The 15,166-nt window shown below is 47.4% G+C and overlaps 1 protein-coding gene across 3 annotated transcripts in view; it reads right to left on the bottom strand.

The window, feature by feature from the left end:
* The window catches only part of daam1a (dishevelled associated activator of morphogenesis 1a), a 52,629-nt gene extending 38,900 nt beyond the window's left edge, over positions 1-13,729 (bottom strand). For 2 of the 3 annotated variants that reach the window (XM_083683707.1, XM_083683710.1), the window contains exon 1: positions 410-813. The gene's annotated coding sequence lies outside the window, so the exon portion shown is untranslated. Of the gene's footprint in view, positions 1-409; positions 814-13,617 lie in introns of those variants that run through there. The other variant, XM_083683708.1, reaches the window with a different exon arrangement.
* Positions 13,730-15,166: the final 1,437 nt, after the last annotated feature.

Below are 15,166 nucleotides of genomic sequence, written 5' to 3'. Positions count from 1 at the left end.
CAGAACTACGAGGTTACAGAGCTACTAGGTTACAGAGCTACAGAACTACGAGGTTACAGAACTACTAGGCTACAGAGTTACAGAACTACTAGGCTACAGAGTTACAGAACTACGAGGCTACAGAGTTACAGAACTACTAGGCTACAGAGTTACAGAACTACGAGGTTACAGAGCTACAGAGTTACAGAACTACGAGGTTACAGAGCTACAGAGTTACAGAACTACGAGGTTACAGAGTTACAGAGCTAATAAGCGAGTCGTGCCCTGGGCAGTGTAGATAAAACCAGCTGACAGTTGAGTGTGAGTGGAGCTGAAGCCTCCGTTCCCTCTTACATCTCCAGCAGTGGCAGCCACTTCACCCAGCAGAGAGAGAGAGACACACACACACACACAACACCACGATACACACCTCCTCAGCCTGGACATCTGGTCCGGACGTTAGTGAGGCAGCACCGCGTGGTTACAGATCACGTACAGTACGGTCCAGTCCAGAGACAACTCCTCTCCTGATCCCGGTAGATACGTACTATTACCAGAAGCTTGTATACTCCCAGCAGAACTCTCAATCTACCAGAGACTAATCTGTCTGTAGTCCCAGTAACAGAACAGTGGGGGCTCTATCAACCCTGACCCTCGTAAGAGTCCACAGAGAAACCCACTCTCTCTCTCTCTCTCTCTCTCAAGCCAGAGCGACGTAGCCTTAGCCCGGGCGGTCAGAGCAGCTCTGGGGCGGTGGAGAACAGAAACACACACACCCACACACACATACATACACACACACGCACACACACACAGATGTTGGCTTCGACTGCCCCCTCTGACAGCCAGCCCTCTACTGACAGACCACACCCACTAGCTAGCTAGCTACCAGGCCTCCACCCACTGCTCTCTGCACTCAGCTTGATGTTATGAGTTAGATCACGGGAGAGGAGCTGAGAGAGAGAGAGTGAGAGTGAGAGTGAGAGTGAGAGTGTGTGTGTGTGTGTGTGTGTGTGTGTGTGTGTGTGTGTCCTGTAAGCCTGTGTGTGTACAGTATGTGCCTGATAGGCTAGCTGATAGCAGCAGAGTCACAGTTCCCACAGGCCAGTGTTGTGCCTTTGTCCTTTATGATAATACAGAACCCTCTGTTCATCACAGAGGTAACTGACCCCAGGCTTACAAACAGCTGGGCAGGGTCACACCAGGAGAGGCTGGTGGAGGTAGAAATCGGACGACAGGCTCATTGCAATGCATGGAACGGAATAAGGAATGGTATCAAACACACATGTGTTCATAGTACATAGTTCATGATAGCTTGGTGGGTGGGTGTGTGTGTGTGTGTGTGTGTGTGTGTGTGTAGGTGAGTGAGAATGTGTGTATGGGTGTGTGGGTGTGTGTGTGCGTGCATGCTTCTACACAAACCAGAAGCTGACTGCTGACACCAATACATCATTAACCTTAATTACTTGTCAAACCACAACACATACAGCCAACTGTATCCATCACAACATCCAATCATCTCCCAGACTACACTGAGCAACAACAAACTGCCATCCACCAGACAGACAGACAGACAGACGTCATCTATACTTGGAGAGGGAAGCCCTCATCACTGACCTGGTGTGGTGTATTCTGGGTAAATTATAGGATGTGAACTCTCAAGATTCAAGATTTAAAATCACCATATCAATACCTTTCGAAGTGTTTATGTATGGATGATATTGTGCTGAATTGTCTTTTCTTTTAGTTTTTTTTTTACACACGTGTGCTACACTAAAGAAAATTCCTAACAATTTACGAATGGTATGGCAATAAAGTTTTGAATCTTGAATCTTCACGTCCTATAATTTACCCAGAATACACCACACCAGGGCAGTGATGAGGGCTTCCCTCTCCAAGTATGGATCACATGTCTATCCCACACACACACAAAGTATGGATCACATTTCCATCCCACGTCTCAGAAGGCCCCTGCTAGAGACAACATCTGCTGCTATTCCTATTACAGGGGGACATTGGTTATTACACACACACACACACACGTCTCAATTCTCTACCCTTTCTCCTGGAGTGTGCACCCCGCCACATGGGTTTAAAATTAGTGGACTGGTGTTAGAAATGTGGTGGAGACTCCCTCAAGCCCACGCTTATACCAATCATATGCTTTTTTGGGGGGAGTACAGTCCAAGCTAGGCTGGTGGACATAGAAACTGGAGGACAGGCTCATTGTGTTTGATACTATTCCTCATTCCATTTCAAGCATTACAATGAGCCCGTCCTCTGATTTCTACTGCCACCAGCCTCCCCTGGAGGAGTCACAGTGTAATCATCTCTCATCTGAGTGGGTTAATGATCTCCCTCCCCTCCCATCTCTAGGGTGCTGTTGTGACTTATGGTTATGATTCAAGTGGTTGATCACTCAGACTAACCATAGCTATTACCATGCGTTCTATTGAGCCCATCTAGACTCCCTACACACACATGTAGCTACTTTCCACGACTGTAATTCTGGAAGGAGAAAACCCTCTAATTATCCAGCTATATACAGGATAACCATCAATGTCATATGCTGAGGGGAAATTAATGAATGGCTCTTGCTTTTTTTTTTCCCCTGTCAGGATAAACTGCATCTGACTGGGAAAGAGATATGAAAGTAGGAAAAATGATAAATATGCAATGTTTTAAAGCTCTCAGTGACATTTCCCATTTCAAGGATACTGCATATATGCATAAATAATATACCTCACCTGTCAATGAAATACATGCAAAACTATGACTTGATATGCAAATCAATGTACGCATATCGTTCACATCATGTGAACGAACGTCAGGTGGAGACTTGATCCTTTTTATGGAAAGCAAGATGATAAAAGGTATGTTGAATGTGTAAAACACAACAATCCCAGAGAGGAACATCTCCGACAGCAACACGACAGCTCCACACACACACACACACACACACAACGCCAGGTGGCTTAAAGGGTTAATGCTCTCTCTGTCCTCTGTGTCAACAACAACAGTGTTTCAGAGGATGACCTTTGCCCTCTTAATACCCAGCAGCCATTGCTGTTTGTTTTCCCAGATAGCTGCTAAGTAGAGCCGGGAGTGGAGCTCGGCCCATGCCAGGGACCCTGGTAATGAGCTGGCAGAATGAAGACTGATATTAAAAACACTTCACCAGACACATGGCCTTCTCTCTCTGCTAAGCCCTCATGAACATAACCCTCTGTTTATTGGCCGGGGCAAATACAGCATCACACATTATACAGTATCATACACTAGCAGGGGGAAACCTCCTGACTGTTCTCCCACATATTTTGATACCATTCCTCATTCCGTTCAAGGCGTTACAACGAGCCTGTCCTCCGAAGTCTACCTCCACCAGCCTCCCCTGACTCCCACATGCTGTAGTATGCAACAAAGCATTTATCAGTGGAACAGGACAAGAGGAACGTCCTCATACAAATAACACTAACCCAAGGTTCATACTGTGTACACAGGAACACGTATTAACAGCATGCTCATGGGATACGAGAGGCTCAAGTACATGGACACATCAAAAGATCTGTCCCCCAGACGTCAAACACACTTACTTATCACAAGAGCCATGTGACAACGGTCAATAGACACACCAGAGTCCCTCTCCTCAAGAAAGAGGACTTTGTCCCTCCAAACTCAGAGACAGACACAGAGAGAGAGAGAGAGAGAGAGAGAGAGAGAGAGAACCGCCTGACTATAGCCATAGCCCGAGGGAACCAGTGGTTGGCACAAGCAGCAGCAGCAGCACCCTGTCCCAGTGTCAGGCTCTCTGCCCAGGCTCACTGCCCAGGCTCTCTGCCCAGGCCACACAGCCTGATACAGTTGTCAGCAGACTCAGACGGCTGGGCCTGATACAGTGGTCAGTGGACAGAGGGGGAATTACATTCCCCTGTGAGTGCAGACAGACAGACATCTTCCAGTCTGAGAGGCAGCCTGACATGGTTGGCCTCCCTGGTCTAATACAGCCCGAGAGGCAACTATAGATGGTTGGCCTCCCTGGTCTAATACAGCCTGAGAGGCAGCTACTGTAAACATGACTCCTCTCTGGTCTAATGGAACAATCCAGGGTCATGTTCAGTTCAGCACAAAACAGGAGAACATTTTTTTTTTAAATGGAGGGGTGGCTCACTACTCGAATTTGTCAAATAACAACACTGATTTGCATTTTATGTTACCGCTAAATGATTTGGCTACATTGTGCCACAACTGAACATGACCCAGCTATGATTCCCTCTGTGACTGACACTCTGTCTGTGTCTGAGGAAGGGGACACCACTCAGATCATTATAAAGATAGGTGAGTCTGTGACAGGGGAGGCCGGTGGAGGTAGAAATCAGAGGACAGGCTTATTGTAATGCATGGAATGGAAAAAGGAATTGGTATCAAAACACCCAGCTATCTCCTCATCTCACCTGAGAAAAACACTTATCCTACTGTATTACACAACCCACTGCCTAAAGAGCCTAATGAATATGATAAACAGGATATGTGAGCTGTGTTTCATGACAGTTATTCAAAACACCAGAGAGGTCATATGATAATTTCAGATAAGTTATGTCTTCATGTTTTATGCCCCCCCCCTCTAGACATTCCATAGGCAGTGTTTGGGTAAAGGGTGAAGGAGAGTCTTGTTTTTCTCTGCTGGCGTGTCTGAACATGATCAGCAGTGGGGCTAAACCATTAACAGTGTGTGTGTGTGTGTGTGTGTGTGTGTGTGTGTGTGTGTGTGTGACACCTCTGGAACCCTACACACCCTGCAGACAGCCTCACTACGGGGTCATACCCCAGACATAATCGCTTGCAACACCTTTGGCCACCATCACTCAATATTCAATACCATATCCACTTGTATCAGACACAACAAATGTCACAACGAGTATCTGATCGGCCTTGATTACCAGACTACAGTTGGATTGCAGCCATGATCAGTCCGAGGGGAGCCATGGCTGGCCGGGTGTAGCGTGCTACTGAGGCAGCTAAGTGACCAGCGGGCTTCCTGCTGAGTGTGTTGAAAGGCTACAGTTGGCCTCACAGCGGGACTGGGACGGACACACACACACACACACACACACACACACACAGCTCTAGTCTAGTGGCCATCTTCTCTGGATGCTCTCCTCTTGGACAGGGTCTATAGCGTTCGGTTGTCCCCCGACCACTGTGCTCCTGCTGGGGGTGTTGAAAGGCTGCAGTCTGCCCCTCAGCAGGACCTGGGACACCAGACAAAGCTCTGCAGCATATTTAATAACCCAGTCTGGCACTCAGCTCTGTCGATGCGGAGCGGAGGGCTGTTTACATGGTAGGATGTTGCAAGAGGCTGGTAATAATTAGCATTGATGTACTCGATGTCCTCATAACATGTTTATCATCGTTTCTAAATTGGTGCATCTCAAAAAATTGAGGATTAGGGTTAGGACCAGGCTAGGACCCCATCATTGAGGGTTAGGGCTAGGACCTTATCATTGAAGACTAGGGTTAGAGTTAAGACCATATCATTGAGGGTTAGGGCTAGGACCATTTCATAGAGGGTTAGGACCAGGGTAGGGCCATATCATTGAGGATTAGGGCCATATCATTGAGGGTTAGGGTTAGGACTAGGGTTAGGACCATATCATTGAGAGTGAGGGTTAGGCTTAGGGCCATATCATTGAGGGTTAGGACCATATCACTGAGGGTGAGGATTAGGGCCATATCATTGAGGGTTAGGGTTAGGACTAGGGTTAGGACCATATCATTGAGAGTGAGGGTGAGGATTAGGGCCATATCATTGAGGGTGAGGATTAGGGCCATATCATTGAGGGTTAGGGTTAGGACTAGGGTTAGGACCATATCATTGAGAGTGAGGGTTAGGCTTAGGGCCATATCATTGAGGGTTAGGACCATATCATTGAGGGTTAGGCTTAGGACCATATCATTGAGGGTTAGGACCATATCATTGAGGTTAGGGTTAGCACATGACGAGTCCCCACATGATGTTCTGTAGTCCCACCACTAGCACTAACGTGACTCTAGGTTCAGACGGAGCTTCTATCTGGTCTAGGCTGAGGTAGTAAAGCACAAGGACAGGTGGAGCAGCTTTGATCCCTACGATACGCCTGACCAGCACCTAATGTACCGTCCTTCTACAGTGGCTCTGAGTGATGGACGCTACAGCCAGGAGCAGACAGCAGCCATCAATTCCTCCATCTGCTGAAATGATCCAAGACATGGAGATATAAAGATTTAAAATGAACTTTTATCTGTTTGCGTAGGTTACATAACTTTAACGATGGAAATATAGGCTCCCTCCTCCCTTGGGAGTTGGACCACAGCAGGATGGTCCTCTGTGGGATCCCAGTGCTTTATGACTGAAGGTCGGCCCACCCACCCATCTGCTAAACATCTGGCCTGAAGAGAAAGGAAGGACCTTCCTATACTGTACAGCAACACCAGGGGAGGCTGGTGGAGGTAGAAATCGGAGGACAGGCTCATTGTAATGCATGGAATGGAACCAAATGCAGAGGAACGGTATCAAAACGCACGGGACCAGATAAAACACACGCGGCATCCTCTGATCAACAGAAGGGAACAGTAAAGCCCAGGTAGAGAACCACGTTGAGCAATGGAGGCTCCAGCCTGGGGGAACTCAAATTAGTAGCTGTGGAGTCAGCAGCTGTGGGACTAGAGAGTGTAATGATGCGGCATTCAAGTGTTCTTCGGAAATGCGGAAGTCAAAAGTGTCCCACCATGACCAGGCACATACCTCCAGGCCATGTTCAGGAGGACTACTGTGATTGTGAGGCAGGCTGGGCTGGAATGTCGTTGACAAACCTTCCTCCAACTGATCCAGAGGAATGCCACCAGGGCTCTTTAGTAAACATGTCGCAATAAGCCGTCTATTTAGGCAATGGCAGCTTGAGCTCTGTGGGAAACCATTGGGGCTCTGGGATCTGCCAGTTTCACTCCTGCCCTGCTACAGTAAGCCTGCTCTCACACCACAGGCTGGGGATCAGATCAGAGTTAGAGCCGAGAGTTAGAGCCGGCCAGGCTTAGTCAGTGTGTGTGTGTGTGTGTGTGTGTGTGTTCATGCAGAGTGGGGCTCTAAGATGAAGACCTGTTTGTTCGTTCACCCTCTCCCTCTCACCTCTGTTGCTACATTTCATGATGCAAAACATCAACACCAGCCTTTCAGAACATTTCAAAACGACTTGTCAGCCAAGATCCTAACGGCACACTTCCGGCTGCAGATGGGATGGGGTGCTCAGAGAAGGGTAGGGGACCAGAGAGGTAGGGGACAGGGGACCAGAGAGGTAGAGGACAGGGGACCAGAGAGGTAGAGGACAGGGGACCAGAGAGGTAGAGGACAGGGGACCAGAGAGGTAGGGGACAGGGGACCAGAGAGGTAGAGGACAGGGGACCAGAGAGGTAGGGGACAGGAGACCAGAGGGGTAGAGGACAGGGGACCAGAGGGGTAGAGGACAGGGGACCAGAGGGGTAGAGGACAGGGGACCAGAGAGGTAGGGGACAGGGGACCAGAGGGGTAGGGGACTAGAGAGGTAGGGGACCACTGAGGTGGGGGACAAGAGGGGGACAGGGGACTTCGGCGGTGGTGGTGTGAGAGGCTGGGAGGGAGGCTGAATACCACAGACCCTCCGCCGCCCCCCCCATTGTCCAGCCCCACTGGAGCACACAGCCAGAGAATGGCAAGTTCAAACAGCTACACTGGACTATTGTTGGGTCTCACCAGACCAGCCTCCCATCAGCCCACCCCATCTGCCTCCCCCATCCACCCCCCCCACAGCCCAGGCCCCCCATCTCCACCCACTCCCAGCCCCCCTAGCCCAGCCCAGCCTACGCAGGACAGCTGAGGGCTCACAGCATGTGCCCATGGGAAAAAGCATCAATTTCATCATACACAGGGTGAATTCTAAATCCACCCCCCCCCCCATCCTAGCCTAATATTCCCTACCCCCTGCCCTACCCCCTATTCCCTGTCTAAGCCCCCATCCCCAAGGCACTCCTCTGAAGGGATAGACAAATCTAAGAAATATGATAATAGCTTTATTTTACCCTCTGACAGGCTGGCTGGAAATGTCACCATGTATTCCAAAGGGTAGAGACTAGGGACTAGGGATTAGGGACTAGGGATTAAAGGGACTAGGAGTCAGTTCGGAATTCAACCACAGAGAATGTACTAGGTACTAGGCTAGGGGTGTTACCACACACACACCACCACCACACACACACCACACATCCACACACACACCACACACACATGGCCCCCTCCCTGGTGCTGTTGTGGATGGGACTAGGGGTGTGTTACCTTGCCAACGCTACAGCATTATGCAACGTCTCTCTGTCTCCACCACATGCAAATATGCAAGTCTGGAACACACACAGGCATATAATTCTCGACAGCAGCTAAGGCTGATACAGGGCCAACGCTGAAAGACAAATAAATTGTTTGGTTTCACAGAGGTAAGTGATCTTTCATCACCTGTCCCCAGCAATGTGTTGCCACACAGTGACAACTACACATGACTCTCACTATCGAACAATCAAACCATGGCAACAATGCAAGGAGTGTTCAAAACGACATAGTTAGGTCCGGAAATATTTGGACAGTGACACAATTTTCATAATTTTGGCTCTGTACGCCACCACAATGGATTTGAAATAAAACAATCGAGATGCAACTGAAGTGCAGACTTTCAGCTTTAATTCAAAGGGTTGAACAAAAATATTGTATGAAACGTTTAGGAATTGCAACTATTTTTATACACTGTCCCCTATTTTCAGGGGCTCAAATGTAATTGGACAAATTAACAATCATAAATAAAATGTTCATTTTTAATACTTTGGCAAGAATCCTTTGCAGGCAATGACTGCTTGCAGTCTGGAACCCATGGACATCACCAAATGCTGGGTTTCCTGCTTTGTGATGCTTTGCCAGGCCTTTACTGCAGCTGTCTTCAGTTGTTGTTTGTTCATTGGTCTTTCTGCCTTTAGTTGTCTTCAACAAGTGAAATGCATGCTCGATCAGGTTGAGATCGGGTGATTGACTCAGCCATTGCAGAATATTCCACTTCTTTGCCTTAAAAAACTCCTGGGTTGCTTTCGCAGTATGTTTTGGGTCATTGTCCATCTGTACTGTGAAGCGCCGTCCAATCAATTTTGCTTAATTTGGCTGAATCTGAGCAGACAGTATATCCCTAAACACTTCAGAATTCATCCGGCTGCTTCTGTCTTCTGTCACATTATCAATAAATACTAGTGACCCAGTGCCATTGGAAGCCATGCATGCCCATGCCATCACACTGCTTCCACCATGTTTGGTAGATGGTGTGGTATGCTTCGGACCATGGCAGTTCCAAGCAGTTCCAAGCCTTCGCCATACTTTTTTCTTCCCATCATGCTGGTACAGGTTGATCTTAGTTTCATCTGTCCAAAGAATGCTGTTCCAGAACTGGGCTGGATTTTTTAGATGTTTTTTGGCAAAGTCTAATCTGGCCTTTCTATTCTTGAGGCTTATGAATGGTTTGCACCTTGTGGTGAACCCTCTGTATTTGCTCTCCTAAAGTCTTCTCTTCATGGTAGATTTGGATAATGATATGCCTACCTCCTGGAGAGTGTTCTTCACTTGGATAGATGTTGTGAAGGGTTTTTTCTTTACCATGTGAAGGATCTTGCGATCATCCACCACTGTTGTCTTCCGTGGACATTCAGGCCTTTTTGTGTTGCCGAGCTCACCAGTGCATTCTTTTTCTCTCAGAATGTATAAAACTGTTGATTTGGCCACTCCAAATGTTGCTGCTATCTCTCTGATGGATTTTTTTGTTTTTGCAGCGTAAGGATGGCCTGTTTCACTTGCATTGAGAGCTCCTTTGACCGCATGTTGTGCGTTCACAGCAACAGCTTCCAAATGCAAATGCCACACTTGGAATCATCTCAGACCTTTTACCTGCTTAATTGATAAAGAAATAACAAAGGAATAGCCGACACCTGTCCATGAAACTGCTTTTGAGTCAATTGTCCAATTACTTTTGGTTCTTTGAAAAAGAGGGGGCTACATATTAAAGAGCTGTAATTCCTAAACCCTTCCTCCAATTTGGATGTGAATACCCTCAAATTAAAGCTGAGAGCCTGCACTTTAAGCCCATATTCATTATATAACTGTAACTTGAATATGTTTTGGTAAACAGCTAAAATAACAAAAATGGTGTCAGAGTCCAAATATATATGGACGTAACTGTATGCTCCTCTTTCTCATTCTTCCCCTTAGATTTTGTGGGAGATCTTCAATTTGACCCTTTGAAAAGCTCTTTGAAGAGTGAATATGGATATAAACCACAGCAGATGATTGTATTGTTAGAATCATAAATAGCCCAACAGCTAAAGAGAAGCTCTCTAATCTCTCCATCTCCTCCACCACCTGTCCTCTGCCTCTCCCCTGGTCTGCTGCTGCTGGGCCTCAGATGCCCTAAGAGCAGACTGACTGTGTGTGTGTGTGTGTGTGTGTGTGTGTGTGTGTGTGTGTGTGTGTGTGTGTGTGTGTGTGTGTGTGTGTGTGTGTAAGGTAACACCCTAAGGGCAGACTTGACATCAGACATTCATTCTTATTAATAACTAATGCACACTTATGCTTGACTGAGTCTGGCCAGGACTGCTGCCAACACAGCCTTGTGTGCTAATATCCACAAGAGCATACTACACTAGTAGTGTAGTGCACTGGCCATGCATACTACAGAAGGTAGTACACTAGTGTGGATATGAGTCAGGAGAGAGAGAGAGAGAACTGAACAGAATAGAAAACATCCCAGTGAGGAGAGGACAGCCTGCCTGGTATCGGTTCCCAGTGGTATGATCGAGAGAGAGAGAGAGAGAGAGAGAGATGGAGGGAGAGAAAGAGAGAGAGAGAGGGAGCAGCCCTGGTATCTGGTCCTGTGGCATGGTGGAGAGAGAGACAGAGAGAGAGAGTGAAGCCCTGGTATCAGGTCTTGGCAGCACCAGGACATTCCCTGGTGTTGAGCTAGCTCCCTCCTCCTACACATGACCTCACTGTTCTAATAGAACACTTCTCTTCCTAGTCAGCGCTGCTACATGTCAGACGCTCTGGATCGCTCACTAATTGAGCTAAACTAATTTACTCCCAGTGGGTCTGAATAAAGCCCCCCCCTCTGACCCCCTCTTAAACCCCCCCCCCCTCTCAACAGGGCAGTGTTCCTTAATAATCCGTCTCCTGAATGCTCCCACAAGGTTTCACATTGAACCCTAATTCACACTACAGAGCCGAACTGAGCTGAGCCAAGCTGGGCTGTGCTAGGCTGGCCTGGTTATCATCATACTACCAGGTCCTTTCACAGTGGAAGGACAGACGTTTGTGTTGGTGCTGGGCAGGAATGTGGGTTCCCAGGGTCAGGAGTAAGGAGTCCTGTCACAGAGAAGGCAGGGGGTCTGGGGGGGGGCAGTACAGAGACCAGGGAGAGATTGGAGGAGTGTGAGAGAGTGGGGGAGTGAGAGAGAGAGAGAGAGAGGGGGGGGGGAATGTACTCTTGCCCTGTCCTAGGAGGTGCTGACATTAGGCTAGAAGGAACTTGGATAGCTGCCCGTGGCTTAGTATCGGAGGTGTTGCTAACTCCCAGGCGACACACACACACACCCACCCACACACACACAGGTCTGAATGACTAACAGCTGGGTAATCTCAGTGATTGTGAGGCTGAGGCATGTGGATCTGTATCAGCAGTCATAATTCATCAGAACAGGACAGGTTAGTGTGCACTGCTGGAGCTGGTAGCTAGCATAAGTAGGGCATGACTACAGTTGGACCCAAAGCCCCTACCTGCTGGGGTTGGACGTTAGCATGACTAGGGCTGGACCAGCCTCCACCTGCTGGGGCTGGTAGTTAGCATGACTAGGGCTGGACCAGCCTCCACCTGCTGGGGCTGGTAGTTAGCATGACTAGGGCTGGTTGTTAGCATGACTAGGGTTGGACCTGAGGCCTCTACCCTCCACTGTGTAGGCTTACATGTGACTGACTGAGGTCCAAACCTGGGTTGTCTGCATGACAAAGACTGCCTTAGCCCACTGAGCTAAGGCCTAGGCAGGGAGCTAACCCTAGTTTTCAGGTCTCACACTGGGTAAGTAACTCATCATGCATGTCAGTGTTGTTTACTGAACCACCTCTTTTACATACAGTATGACATCACAGCATGCCTACATGTGTCTAACAACACTACGGACGTCAATGCAGAGTCTTGACAACCTACCAAACCACTACCCCTCCCTCTCCAGCAGCATACACTTAAGCCTCTTTCACACAGAGAAGATGGAGAAATGCCTGTAAATCATATACTGCATTCACACAACTCATTCGCACAGTGGATTTGCAGGTAATATGGTATGGGGGGGGGGGGGGGGGGGGCTGCGGACATGCACACATTTCTACAGAGATCAGGGAAGGCTGGTGGAGGTAGACATCGGAGGACGAGGATGGACTCCTGCAATGCATGGAATCCATTGTGTTGTATTATTGCCCTAGAGGATCCTAACTGATTCATTCAGACCTGTAACAGTTTAACTGGATTACTGAGTCAGATTATAGTGTGATAGCAGCAGGAGGTTCTCAGAGCTGGGTCTGGTTAATGATCCAGCCAGGTGGGTCTGGTTAATGACTACATATCCAGCCAGGGAGGTCCAGCTACTCCATTACCATCTAAGAAGCTACTTCAGATCTCTATAAGAAGCATAATGATTATCAACCAATTAACTAAACCCCTAATTAAAAGGTCTATCGACTAAAGGAGCACCAGATAAAACAGCATGATTGAAGAACACTGCATCTGTCACACTAGGCTGCTATCTCCAATACGGATCAACCTCAACAATGGGCTTATTGTTTCAAGAAGTTGTTTATAAAAGCTGTATATAAACTTCGTAACAAATAAGCAACTTCGTCGGTTTCTAGACAAGTGTGTTTCCAGTCTCGACCAGTCACTGTCACATTGTCACCGGTACTCGATACGGCATAGCCTATTGTTGACCTCGCTCACAGGGAGTTTATCAGATGACGATTCTCTTGATTCAAGGTTGCTTTTCGCAAAAAATACAAACAGATCGGTTTTGAAATTCATTCCACTGTATTGAGCCACGATGCGTTTCAATACTTTGCAAAACACTGTGCACCGTTTTAGTAGGGAGTGACGGTTGAATATACTCTGTGCATTGCACACCACCCGGCTTCGCCACACATATTATAGCCTGCGACCCAGAGAAGACCATCAGACCCATGCAATTCGCAAACCAAGACATAGAGGCATTCCTGCCATACCAAGATGATCGGATCACCTTTTACGGTGCAGAATTCTGCCAACCATATGTGGCCGTCCAATCGATATCGCTACCACAAGTTACGCATTTCCAATAATCTTATGTGCATGTTTTATCACATCGTCCCACCCATAACCTACAACCTCAAGCATCGGCTCTCATCGTTATCTACTTGCAAAGCTATATCTTACCTACTTGCAAAGCTATATCTTACATCAAACAATGTTCCTTATAAGATGTGTATTATTGCAGTCTACATTACTGTCACCAAAAACTACAGTTTTACCTTACCTTATGAACAAATCCATCCTAAAAGCGGGCTCGTAGAAATTCACGATCGTGTATTCCCCTTTAACACAATGTGACTCGGCTGGAGCAGGTGACATCATCCTTTTTGTCAGAGAGCACGGACCAACGATAACAAAGCGCATGTGTGTCTGGGAAGTGTAGTGTCAAAAGGAGGAGTCCCAGAAGCCAATTGAACTACTACAGCATTGTTCATTATAGTTGGCCTGGCTCCTCTTAGCTTCTCCAACCTGATACCTTTTGCTTTTGTAATTTGGAACCAAAATAAATGCCTCCTCAACAAATCTGACAGAAATTCAATATAGCATAGGTCAACTGAAAACGTATATATGCTATCAGCAATAGGTTACCAATACTATAATAGTATCAGTAATGCCTTTATCTTGTTTAAGGTATTCTATGGCCACAATATGATTTATTTGATCAAAACCCTAAAGCACTGCTTGACAAGGAACCACTGCCACACCCAGTGAAACAAAGGAACAAGGAACAGGGTGGAACCCCATATCAACTGTATGGGTGGGACCTGTCCTGCTGGACTACTGTAGCCTCTCTCTCTCTCTCTCTCTCTCTCTCTCTCTCTCTCTCTCTCTCTCTCTCTCTCTCTCTCTCTCTCTCTCTCTCTCTCTCTCTCTCTCTCTCTCTCTCTCTCTCTGGATCTGTCCTTCTGGCCTACTGGAGGCCTGCCCTGCTCTGAACTGGAGAGGAAATTATTATTGGGAAGCTTGTCTTGTGTTTCCCCTGAAATTGAAAAAAAAGTGTTTCCTTTCTTTTGTTGCTGTGCAACAGAACAGATGTATGCAAATCTCTCTCTCTCTCTCTCTCTCTCTCTCTCTCTCTCTCTCTCTCTCTCTCTCTTTTTCTCTCTCTCTCTCAGTGTGAGATAATACAACACAGATTAAGAATGATTTGAAACCCTCTTGTGTAGTGCCACACTGTGCCAAGGTTCCCCTCTAAAGTCCCATCCTCAAAGCCGACGGGGGAGGGGAAGCATTGGATTTATTTGACCAAAAACAGGGCACAGACAGAATTACAGGGGATTATATGAGTGATGGCGGAGCGGACCGTTGTATGGTGGAATTACAGCCATGACAGCAGCTGGCGATGGAGAGCATGACAGCCAGATTACGGGAAATGTAGGAATACAGAGATTTACAGATTTTCTTGGCCTAAAAGGTTTCTCTGTCAATTTTGACATGCATGCTCTAGCCGTAGGCTATGTCAACATTGACCTAATGGTGTGGGACTATTTAATCTCACAGAGCCCAACGGTGTGCTTCCAAATGTTGCATAATACTTCTAATGGAGGTCCAAACCCATCTGATTCTGCAGTTCCTTCATTTGAGGTTTCATTATTGTGGCTCAGAACTTTAAGCGGCCCAGAAACCCAGAGTACCTCATCAGTGGTCTCACTAAATCAAACTCTCCAGAAACTGTCAATGGAGCTGTGAGATTAGATCCTTGGTTCTGGGGTGACCTCATCCCTTACACCCTCCCCTGCTGTTTGACCAGTAGTATCAACATTCATCAGAGC

This window comes from Argentina silus (genome assembly GCF_951799395.1).
Source record: "Argentina silus genome assembly, chromosome: 13".
Classification (NCBI taxonomy): domain Eukaryota; kingdom Metazoa; phylum Chordata; class Actinopteri; order Argentiniformes; family Argentinidae; genus Argentina; species Argentina silus.
The sequence above is the reverse complement of the archived record's forward strand: the minus strand, read 5'-3'. Positions and strand labels throughout refer to the sequence as shown.